The 13,012-nt window shown below is 35.4% G+C and overlaps 1 protein-coding gene across 3 annotated transcripts in view; it reads left to right on the top strand.

Annotated features, from left to right (window-relative positions):
* The window catches only part of VPS8 (VPS8 subunit of CORVET complex), a 256,850-nt gene that overhangs the window by 217,738 nt on the left and 26,100 nt on the right, over positions 1-13,012 (top strand). The window lies entirely within an intron of this gene.

The raw sequence follows: 13,012 nt of genomic DNA on the forward strand, positions 1-13,012 counted from the left end.
CATGAAATTGTGTCATTTGATAAAAACTATCATATATAGAATTAGTATTTTCATTTTAAATTTCCTCACAATTAAATATGTGAATGGCTTATGCAATGGTAAGAAATCTTAATTAAAGCACAGCCAATATGGTATGGATGTAGTTTGAAAATCAGCTTTACTAGGTTTCAATAAAGCCAGAATGATAAAAATAGAACAGGTTGGAGACGGAAAAACTGGGGGTGATGATGGTTCTAAAAAACTGAATTCAAATATTGGCTCTCCCTCTCTGAGGGAGGTTTTATATTGAAACTACAGTAGGACCATGCCCTAGGACTAAGGGCCACCCCAAGACTAAGGGCAAAAGCAGAACAAATCCTTTCTAACAAAGCCAAAGCCCAAACTATCATAGGATCAGTAGGGAGAAGGAAATTGTAACCTAAAATCAAGAGAGAAAAAATCAATAGAAGCAGACCTATGGATGTCCTAGATATTGGAATTGGCAGTCAAGGATTTTAAAAGAGAAATTATAAATATGTTAAAAATATTTAGAAGAAAAAGATCATTGGAATGATTGAATACACTTAGAAATCTCAGAAGATAAATGGAAATTATAAAATAAAACTAAATGTAAGTTCTAGAGCTAAAAAACATATCTAAGATGAAAATTTCATTAGCTACCAACCACATTGTTTTTTCTTTTTTGGCCGTCCTGCAGCATATGGAGATCCCAGGCCAGGGATCAGATCTGAGCCACAGTTGCAACCTGTGGCAATGCTGGATCTTTAACCCACTGTGCCAGAGCTACAGAGGCACTACCAATCCTGTTGTTCCACAGCGGGAACACCTCAACAGCATTTTTAACACTGAGACAGTTCAGTAGAAATCCTTACCAAAGCACAGAGACTAAAAGGTTAAAAGTAAGTGAAGAAAGCTCTTGGGAACCTGTGAAACAGTATCAAGAAGTCTAACACGTATATCACTTTCTAGAAAGCAAGGAGAGAGAGAGAAGTGGTGATGCAGTGACTGAAAATTTCCCACATTTGGTGAAACACATTAACCAGTAGGTCCAAAAACTTAGCAAACCGCTAGTGGGGTACAAAGAAAATCACACTCAGACATGTCATAGTCAAGATGCTAAAACTAGAGATAAAGAGGAAATCTTAAAAGATAAGATAATAATGAGAACGGTGACTTGGCTTCTTAAAAGGGGGGAGGGGAAGACCAGAGGACAGTAGAATGGCATCTTTGAAAGAAAGGTAATATGATGCTTATATTGTATGTTATATTCCCAATGAAGTCTATGGAGCATCCCATAATCAGATGAGATAAATTAAGACTATAAAAAGCCTCTCTTCAGTTCAAGTCAGGTCTTAATGTCAGATAACTTTTGGTGCCAAAAGTTTTTTTAAAAGAACTGCTTTTGGTTTCAGTGCTTTTTGGAGTTTAGAAATATAAGAAAATGGTTTGTGGATCCATCTTACTTGTTAGGAGAAAAATTGGCAATGTGCATTTGTAAATGTCTGCACCCTTAAAATCAGGGAGTTACAAAAATCTGTGCGAGTGTGTCTGCCAAATGTTATACAAGGATATTTATGACAGCATTTTTTCATTGTATTTTTACTATAGATCTTTTGGGGTTACAGCTTTTTTTTTTGTAATTGGAATATAGTTCATTTACAATGTTGTGTTAGTTTCAGGAATACGGCAAAGAGATTCAGATATATGTGTGTGTGTGTGTGTGTGTGTGTCTATGTAATTTTTTTTCAGATTCTTTTCCCTTATACATTATTAGAAAATACTGAGTGTAGTTCCCTGTGCTATGACAGCATTTTTTTTAATGATCAAAATTTTGAAAACAATCTAAATATCCCAGTAGCCTCCCAGTACTTGGTTAAATCAGTTATGGTTTGTCTATAAATTGAATGGACTACTTTATAGCTATGGAAAATCCTGCTGTCGAATACTGATACTGTGAAATAAACATTCCTAATGTGTTACATGAAAAGATCACAAAAGAGTGTGATTGTAAATGCTAACAGTTGTTATTGCTGTGATTGTTGGATTGCCATTTTTATTTGCTTTATTTTGCTCTTTTGTATTTTCTAAGTTTCCACTAGTGAAATTCCTTTGGTAATCAGAAAAATGAAGGCTTTAAAAAAAAAAGCAAGGTGACAAGGAAGTTATTCCGGTTGCTGTTAAACTTACCATCAGATTGCTTCTCTAAGTCAGGAATCATTTTATTAACAAAGATCACAAAGGTTTAGCATTATTAAGACCGTGGCTCAATAAATCATCCATACCCCCGGATCTAGTGTCTGCACACCTGGATTTAAAGTGTCTTTAAGTTGCATTGCCTGAGGCATTTCCAGAAGGAATCCTGTTAAATGAAAAATAAGACCTTTCATAAGTGATGCTGAACCATTTCTGTTACCACTTCAAACACTCTCTGACTTAATCTCCAGAGAACAGCTTTCTCAGATAAATTGTCCAGCACCACATCTAGTTCTTGGCTTGTTTTAAAAAGTCTGCAGATCCTTTCATGAGGTCATTTTGTTAAGCTTAAATATCTACTTTGCTTTGAAAATCTATTTTCTCCCTTTTCAAAAAGAGCATACCAGGAGTTAAAATTGGATCACGTTTAAGCAAGCTACATCATACATCTGGAGTAAATTCCACAGCATTAATGTCATGGTATGTCAGAGCAAAGACTTTCAAGTCTAATTTTTGCAGACCTGCTAAATCTGAAAGGACAGTCTGGACAGCCAGCAGTTTTGATCCCTGAGCTAAGGGATGTTTTCTAAAGTTTTTCTGAAAGTCAGAGGGGAAAAGCAGAAAAGATTGCAACATGGTTCTGTTTGAATAGCTTGATTCCACAATGACAGGGAATGTCTTTATCCTCTATACCCTAGGCCCTTAGAATTAGACTGTTAGAAGTGGAAGAGGCTTGAGAACTTGAGTCCAGTTGCTTTCCCAGTACTTACATCTCTTCTATATCATTTTAGACAGTATGTAGTAGCTATTGAACTACTTGTAATAATTATTTTTCTTTGCAAGTTAATAAATTGACATTGTGATATATACATACACACACACACATATATATACATATATACAGACATATATACATATATATACACACACGTATATATAAGTCTCTATATTAATATTTGCTTGAATTCACTGCCAAAGCCATGTGGATTTTCTTTGGTGGAAAGATTTGGTAACAAATTTAACTTCTTTAATAAATATGGAGCTGCTCATATTTTCTTTTTTATCTTGGGTCTGTTTTTATAAGTTCTTTAAAAAATGTTTTCATTTATTAAATTTATTAGCAATAAAATTGTTCTCTTTTAATTATTAAAGTATAGCCAATTAACAATTTTTTGCCAATTTCAGTTGTACAGCAAAGTGACTCAGTCATATACATACATTCTTTTTAATTTTTTTAATTTTTCTTTTTAATTTTATTTTTTTGTCTTTTTGTCATTTTATGGCCGCACTCATGGCATGTGGAGATTCCCAGGGTAGGGGTCTAATCGGATCTGTAGCCACTGGCCTACGCCACAGCCTCAGCAACACAGGATCCGAGCCACGTCTGTGACCTACACCACAGCTCACGGCAAAGCCATAACCCACTGAGTGAGGTCAGGGATCAAACCCACATCCTCATGGATACTAGTCAGGTTCGTTAACCACTGAGCCACGAAGGAAACTCCATACATTCTTTTTTAATATTCTTTTCCATCATGGTCTATCCCCAAGAAAATGGATGTAGTTCCCTGTGCTATACACTACAACCTTGTTATTTATCCATTGTAAATGTAATAATTTGCATCTACTAATAGGCTCCTATTGCCTTTCAAATATCTGTAAGTAATGCTGCGTGCAGTAATGTTTCCTTTTAATTGCAAATATTGGTAATTTCTTTTCTCGATCAATCTAAATAGCACTTAATCAATTTTGTTATTTTCAAAAAGCAACATTGGCTTCATAGATTTTCTCTTTTATTTAATTTCTCTTGCATTGATTTGTGCTTATGATTTCCCTCTTTTTACATAGTTTGGTTTTGCTTTGATCTTCTTTTTCTAGCCACTTAAATTGGAAGCTTTGGTTCTTTATTTTAATTCTTTATTTTCCAGAATAGCATAAAAGCTATAAATTTATTTCTGAGTTGTTTAAGTGTATTCTATAAATTTATTCAAAAGCTTTATTGAGGTATAATTGGTATAAAATAAATTTTACATGAAGTGTTCAAATTTCACATATGTGTGTGTGTGTGTCCCCCCATCAATACTATCAAGATACTGACCCTGTCTGTCACCACCAAAAATTTACTCAGTTCCTCACTTCTGTTCCCTGGAAACCACTGATTGGCTTTCTTTCTTTTTTGTTTTCCTTCTTTTTTACATCTCCTTTTTTCTTTTTAATTGAGATAAAAGAGACGTAACATAAAATTTGCCATCTTAATCATTTTTAAGTGTCTAATTCAATAGTGTTAAGTACATTCATGTTTTTGTGTGACCCATCTCCATCAGTATTTTCACCTTGCAAAACTGAATCTCTGATTGGCTTTCTCTCACAATAAATTAACTTGCAAGTATATATACTTTTTTGAGATTGATCCACATTGTTGTATCAAGAGTTCATTCCTTCTTAGTGCTGAGTAATGTTTCATTCAATGGATATACCATAAATTATGATTTAACTTGTTGATAGACATTTGGACTTTTTAAATTTCTGGTTCTTATAGATAAAGCTTTTATTAAGATTTGTGTAAAAAAATTGTATGAATTTATACCTTCATTTCTCTTGAGTTAATACCTAGGAATGCAATGGCTGACTCATCTGGACAATATATGTTTATCATTTTATTATTTATTTATTTATTTTTGTCTTTTTAGGGCTGTACCCACGGCATATGGAGGTTTTCAGGCTAGGAGTCTAATCAGAACTGTGGCTGCTGGCCCATGTCACAGCCACAGCAACACGAGATCCGAACCACATCTATGACCTACACCACAGCTCACGGCAGTGTTGGATCTTTAACCCACTGAGTGAGGCCAGGGATTGAACCCGCAGCCTCATGGTTCCTAGTTGGATTCGTTTCCACAGCACCATGATGGGAACTCCTATCTTTATCATTTTAAAAAACTGCCAAACTGTTCTCCAAAGTGGTTGTACCATTTTACCCTCCTACCGGCAGTTATGAGGATTCCAGTTCCTCCACATCCTTGGTATAGCCAGTCTTTTTAGTTTTGTCTACTGTAATAAGTGTGCAGTGATATCTTATTTTGTTTTTAATTTGCATTTTGTGAATGATTAATGATGATGTTGAGCATTTCTTCATGTGCTTATTGGCTATCTGTGTATCTTCTTTGGAGAAATGTCTGTTTAAGTCCTTAGCTCACTTTTTAATTGGGGGGTTTGTTGTTGAGTATTAGGAGTTCTCTATATATTCTGGATGTTAATTCCTTATCACATATGTCATTTGCAAATATTTTCTTCTATTCTGTAAGTTGCCTTTTTACTCTATTTATAGTAAATACTCTATTTGATTAGTGGACAAAAGTTTGATTTTTATGAACTCCAGTTTATTTGTGGAGTGTGTGTGTGTGTGTGTGTGTGTGTGTGTGTGTGTCTTTTTAGGGCTAGACCCACAGCATATGGAAGTTCCCAGGCTAGGGGTCAAAACAGAGCTACAGCTGCCAGTCTACACCATAGCAACAGCAATGTAGGATTCAAGCCACCATCTGTGAACTACGCCACAGCTCACAGCAAGGCGTAGCTGAGTGGGGTCAAGGATCAAACCCGTGTCCTCATGGTTACTAGTTGGGTTTATTCCTGCTGAGCCATGAAGGGAACTCCATTTTTTTTTTTTTTTTTTTTGGTGTTCTTACTTGTGCCTTTGTTTTCATATCCAAGAAATCAGTTTATAGTTTTAGCTCTGGTATTTAGGCTTTGATCCATTTTGAGTTAACTTTTGTATATGGTATATGGTAAGAGCCTAGCTTCATTCCTTTTCATGTGCATCTTTAGTCCTACCACCATTTTGTTGAAAAGACCCATCTTTTCCCCACTGAATGATCTTGGCATCCTTGTCACAAATCATATGACCATGTATGTGAGGATTTACTTCACGTCTCTCTGTTTTATTTCATTGGTCTATGATTCTGTTTGTTTGCCAGTAGCACACTGATTTGGGGAGGGGAGTTGTTTGCTTTTTTATTGAGTATAGTTGATTTACAATATTGTCTTAGTTTTAGGTGTACAGCAGAGTGACTCAGATACATATATTTTTTCAGATTCTTTCCCATTATAGGTTATTACAAGATAGTGAATATAGTTTCTGTGCTATACAGTAAATCCTTGTTGTTTATTTTATATATGGTAATTTTATCAGCTAGTCCTATACTCCTGATTTATCCCTCCTCACTCCCTTTCCCCTTTGGTAACCATAAGTTTATTATCTTTTTTATCCTTTTGTTTATTTTTCATTGAAGAATAGTTGAATTACAGTATTGTGTTAATTTCAGGTATATAGCAAAGTGAAAGATACATTTTTTCACATTCTTTTCCCATATAGGTTATTACAAAATATTGAATGTACTACCCTATGCTATACAGTAGACAGTTGTTGGTTACCTATTTTATATGGAGTAAGTTTGTCTCTGTTATTCTCAAACTCCTAATTTACGCCTCCCCCCCCCCACCTTTCCCCTTTGGTAACCATTAGATTTGTTTTCTATGTGTATGAGTCTTTCTATCTTGTAAATGAGTTCATTTGTATAATTTTTTTAAATCCCATGTATAAGTGATGTCATATGATACTTGTCTTTGTCTGACTTAGTATAATGCCTGGGTCCATCCATGTTGCTGCAAGTGGTATTACTTCATTCTTTTTTATGGCTGTATGATATTCCATTGTATATATGTACCACATCATCTTTATCCAGTTGTCTGTCAGTGGACATTTATGTTGTTTCCATGTCTGTGCTATGGTGAAGAGTGCTGCTATGAACATTGTGGTGCATGTATCTTTTCAAATTAATGTTTTCTTGGGACATATACCCAGAAGTGGGATTGCAGGATCATATGGTAGCTCTATTTTTAATTTTTTAAGGACCCTTCAGGCTGTTCTCCATAGTGGTTGCCCCAATTTATATCCACACCAGCAGCATAGAAGGGCTCCCTTTTCTCCACACCCCTCTCCAGGTGTTATTATTTATAGACTTTTTGATAATGGCCATTCTTATTGGTATGAGGTAATGCCTCATTGTAGTTTTGATTTGCATTTCTCTTTTAATTAGTGATATTGAGCATCTCTTCATGTGCCTTTTGGCCATCTGTGTGTCTTCTTTGGAAAAATGTCTATTTAGATCTTCTGCCTGTTTTTTTGGTTAGGTTGTCTTTTGTTATTGGGTTGTATGAGCTGTTTATATATTTTGGAAATTAACTCCTTGTAAGCTGCATCATTTGCAAATATTTATCCCATTCCATTGGTTGTCTTTTCATTTTGTTTATGGTTTCCTTTACTGTGCAAAATCTTTAAGTTTGATAGGTCTCATTTGTTTATTTTTGCTTTTATTTCTTTTGCATTGGGAGAGTAATCTAAAAAAATATTGCTGCAGTTTATGTCAGAGAATGTTTTGCCTATGTTCTGTCTAGGAGTTTTATGGTGTCATTTCTTATATTTAGATCTTTAAACCATTTTGAGTTGATTTTTGTATATGGTATAAGGAAATGTTCTAATTTCATTGATTTACATGCAGCTGTCCAGCTTTCCCAACACCACTTACTTAAGAGAGTGTCTTTTCTCCATTGTATATTTTGCCTCCTTTGTCAAAGATTAATTGACTATAATCTTTGTGTAGGTATATTTCTGGGCTCTCTATTCTGTTCCATTGATCTGTATGTCTGTTTTTGTTTTGTTTTGTTTTGTTTTCAGTAGCACACTGTTTGGGTTACTGTAGCTTTGTAGTAAGTTTAGAAATAAGCAAATGAGAGGCCTCCAACTTTGTTGTTTTTAAAGATTGTTTTTGCTGCTCAGAGCCCCTTGAGATTACATATGAATTTAGGACGGATTTTTCTATTTCTGCAAAAAAATGCTATTGGGATTTTGATAAGTATTGCATTGAATCTAAAGTTACTTTGGGTAGTATGGACATCTTAATAATATTCAGTCTTCCAATCCATGAACATGGGGTGTTCTTCTATTTATCTTTGTCTTCTTTAACTTCTTTCAGCAATATTTTATAGTTTTCAGTATACAAGTCTTATCCCTCTTTAGTTTATTCTTAACTATTCTTTTTGATGGAATTGTTAATTTCCTCTTTGGAGTGTACATTATTAGTGGATAGGAACACAAGTGATTTTTGTATGTTATTTTGTATCCTACTACTTTAATTTGTTTATACTAACAGGTTTTTTTGTGGAATCTGAATTTATTTATTTTTTATATATACATTCTTTTTTCTCACATCATCATGATCCATCATAAGTGACCAGACATAGTTCTCAGTGCTACACAGCAGGATCTCATGCTTATCCATTCCAAAGGCAATAGTTTGCACCTATTAACCCCAAATTCCAAGTCCATCCCACTGCCTCCCCCTTAGGAACCACAAGTCTGTTCTTCATGTCCATGAGTTTCTTTTCTGTGGGAAGGTTCATTTGTGCCATATGTTAGATTCCAGTTATAAGTGATATCATATGGTATTTGTCTCTGTCTTTCCAACTTACTTCACTCAGTATGAGAGTCTCTCGTTCCATCCATGTTGCTGCAAATGTCATTATTTTGTTCTTTTTTATGGCTGAGTAGTATTCCGTTGTGTATATATACCACATCTTCTTAATCTATTCATCTGTCGACGGACATTTAGGTTGTTTCCATGTCTTGGCTATTGTGAGTAGTACTGCAATGCACATGTGGGGGTGCATGTGTCTTTTTCAAGGAAAGTTTTGTCTGAATATATGCCCAAGAACGGGATTGCTGTAACATATGGTCATTCTATATTTAATTTTCTGAGGTACCTCCATACTGTTTTCCATAGTGGTTGTACCAACTTACATTCCCACCAACAGTGAAGGAGGGTACCCTTTTCTCCACACCCTCTTCAGCATTTGTTATTTGTGGACTTACTAATGATGGCCATTCTGACTAGTGTGAGGTGGTACCTCACAGTAGTTTCGATTTGCATTTTTTCTAATAATTAGTGGTGTTGAGCATTTTTTCATGGGCCTATTGGCCATCTGTATATCTTCTTTGGCAAAATGTCTATTCAGGTCTTTTGCCCATTTTTCCATTGGGTTGTTGGCTTTTTTTGCTGTTGAGTTGTATAAGTTGTTTGTATAATTTAGAGATTAAGTCCTTGTCAGTTGCATTGTTTGGGACTATTTTCTCCCATTCTGTAAGTTGTCTTTTTTTTTTTTTTTTAATGGTTTCCTTTGCTGTGCAAAAGATTGTCAGTTTGATTAGGTCCCATTGGTTTATTTTTGCTTTTATTTCTGTTGCCTTGAGAGACTGACCTGAGCAAACATTTGTAAGGTTGATGTCAGAGAATGTTTTGCCTATGTTCTCTTCTAGGAGTTTGATGGTGTCTTGTTTTACAATTAAATTTTTAAGCCATTTTGAGTTTATTTTTGTGCATGGTGTGAGAGTGTGTTCCAGTTTCATGGATTTACAAGTAGCTGTCCAGTTTTCCCAGCACCACTTACTGAAAAGACTGTCTTTTCCCATTTTATATTCTTGTCTCCTTTGTCAAAGGTTAATTGACTGTAGGTGTCTAGGTTCATTTCTGGGTTCTCTATTCTGTTCCATTAATCTGTATGTCTGTTTTGGTACCAGTATCACACTGTCTTGATTACTGTAGCTTTGCAACATTGCCTGAAGTCTGGGAGAGTTATGCCTCCTGCTTGGTTTTTGTCCCTCCGGATTGCTTTGGCAATTCTGGGTCTTTCATGGTTCCATATAAATTTTTGGATTGTTTGTTCTAGTTCTATGAAAAATGTCATGGGTCATTTGATAGGGATTGCATGGAATCTGTAGATTGCTTTGGGTATATGGCCATTTTTACAATACTAATTTTTCCAGGAGCATGGAATATCTTTCCATCTCTTTGAGTCCTCTCTAATTTCCTTGATTAATGTTTTATAGTTCTCAGCATATAAGTTTTCACCTCCTTGGTCAGGTTTATTCCTAGGTATTTAATTTTGGGGGGGTATGATTTTAAAAGGTATTGTATTTTTATATTCCTTCTCTAACATTTCATTGTTAGTATACAGAAATGCAGCTGATTTCTGAATGTTAATCGTGTATCCTTTTACTTTGCTGAATTCATTGATCAGTAGGAGTTGTTTTTGTGTGGAGTCCTCAGGGTCTTCTATATATAGTATCATGTCATCTGCATAGAGTGACAATTTTACCACTTCTCTTCCAATTTGGACACCTTTTATTTCTTTTGTTTGTCTGACTGCTGTGGCTAGGACTTCCAATACTATGTTGAATAAAAGTGGTGAGAGTGGGCATTCTTGTCTTGTTCCAGATTTTGGTGGGAAGGCTTTCAGGTTTTTTCTGTTGAGTATTATATTTGCTATAGGTTTGTTATAAATGGCTTTTATTATGTTAAGGTATGTTCCTTCTATGCCCACTTTGGTAAGAGTTTTTATCATGAATGGATGTTGGACTTTGTCAAATGCTTTATCTGCATCTATTGAGATGATCATATGGTTTTTGACTTTTTTTTGGTTAATGTGGTGTATGATGTTGATTGATTTGCATATGTTGAACCATTCTTGTGAACCTGGAATGAATCCCTTTTTTTGGAATCTAAATTTAAAACTTTCTACATATAAGATCATATCATCTGCACACATAATTTTACTTGTATCTTTCCAATTTGTATACCTTGTGTTCTTCTTCTTGACTAATTGCTGTGCTTAGGACATCCAATACTGTGTTGAATGGAAAAAGTGAAAGCAGGCATTCTTGTCTTATTTTTGTTCTTAAAGGAAAAGCTTTCAATTTTTCACCATTGATTAGGATGTTAGTTGAGAATTTTTCTAGAGATCTTTCTGTTATTGATATCTAATTTATTCCTATTATGGTCAGAGAACATTCTTTGTATGACTTGAATTCTTTGAAATTAATTGAAAATTGTTTTATTGCTAGAAAATTATCTGTGTTGGCAAATGGTCCATGTGTATAGGCCTTCCTCATTTTATTGTGCTTTTCTTTACTGCGCTTTGCATATACTGCATTTTTTTTTTTTTTTTTTTTAACAAACTGAAGGTTTGTGGCAACCCTGCATTCAAGCAAGTCTTTTGGCACAATTTTTCCAACAGCATTTGCTCACTTTGTGTTTCTGTGTAGTATTTTGGTAATCCTTGCAATATTTCAAAATTTTTCATTATTATTATATTTGCATGGTAATCTGTGATCAGTGACCTTTGATGTTACCATTGTAATTGTTTGGAGGTACCACAAACTGCTCTCACATAAGATGGCAAACTTAATTGATAAATGTTGTGTATGTTCTGACTGCTCCATCTAAGGGCCCTAACTTTCTCCCTCTCCTTGGGTCTCTCTATATCCTGAGACACAGTAATTTTGAATTAGGCTAGTTGATAACCCTGTAGTGGCCTCTAAGTACTCACGTGAAAGGAAGAGTCATGTACCTCTCACTTCAAATCAAAAGCTAGAAATGATTAAGCTTAGTGAAAAGTCTTGTCAAAAGCCAAACTAGGCCAAAAGCTAGGCCTCTTGTGCCAAACAGTTGTCCAAGTTGTGAATGAAAAGGAAAAGTTCTTAAAGGAAATTTAAAGTGCTACTTCAGTTATCACATGAATGATAAGAAAGCAAAAACAGCCTTATTGCTCATGTGGAGAAAGTTTTAATGGTCTGAAAAAAAGATGAGATCAGCCATAAAATTCCCTTAATCCAAAGCTTAATTCAGAACAAGGTCCTAATTCTCTTCAGTTTTGTGAAGGCTGAGAGATATGAGGAAGCTACAGAGGAAGAGTTTTGAAGCCAGCAGAGAGTTTGGTTCATGAGGTATAAAGAAAGAAGCCACACCTGTGGCATATGGAGGTTCCCAGGCAGGATAGGGGTCGAATCAGAGCTATAGCTGCCAGCTTACACCAGTCACAGCAACGAAGGATCCAACCCAGTATGTGACCTACACCACAGCTCATGGAAATGCTGGATCCTTAACCCACTGAGCAAGGCCAGGGATCGAGCCTGTGTCCTCGTGCATGCTGGTCAGATTCGTTACGGCTGAGCCACAAGAGGAACTCCTCTCTTAGTTTTTATTTGATGTAGTTTTAAGCTGTGTTAAAAACAATTTAGGATTGTTACATCCTCCTGATGAACTGACTCCTTTATTATTAAGAAATAATATAACCCTGGTAAATAGTCTTTGTGCTGAAACCTAGTGCTATCATGGTGTATCTTTCCAGTTGTTTTGCTTTTAACCTATTTGTGCCTTTATATTTAAAGTGTGTTTCTTGCAGGTGGGATGGAGCTGGTTCTTGCTCTTTTATGACACTTTGTTTCAGCCCTTCCTCCTATTTGAAGATCTTTGTTACCACCAGTCTCCTCTTCCTTGGGCTAAACATCCTTTTGGCTGATCCTTTTTTCTAAATCCTTCAGTATTATTGTCAAACTCTCTTGCATGCTTTGCATAAAAGGGACATAACAATCAGAAAGGACACTCTGAGTTGGCCTCTGCGAGACGTACTGACTGCTGCCTGTTGTGTCAGTGGATTAACATCAATAAACACCAGTGTCTGCTAGTTTCCTCACCATTTAGCTAAAACCATCTTGGACCATCTGTTCTCCCCCCCCCCTTTTTTTTTAACCCTGATCACATTTCTGTCTTGGCTAGCTAGTGACTTTTTGATTTCCAGGGAAACTTCAAAGGAACTTAAAAAAATATATATATTCATCATTCCTCTGAAAATGTCTATCTGATCTTAGTTACACCAAATCCTAGTTGAATCATTTTGAGTGTGGGTCAAATAAAACTAGACAATA

This window comes from Sus scrofa, chromosome 13 (genome assembly GCF_054392235.1).
Source record: "Sus scrofa isolate SSC_HxYL_T2T_F1_AM1 chromosome 13, Sscrofa_HxYL_maternal_Yorkshire_Landrace_v2.0, whole genome shotgun sequence".
Classification (NCBI taxonomy): Eukaryota; Metazoa; Chordata; class Mammalia; order Artiodactyla; family Suidae; genus Sus; species Sus scrofa.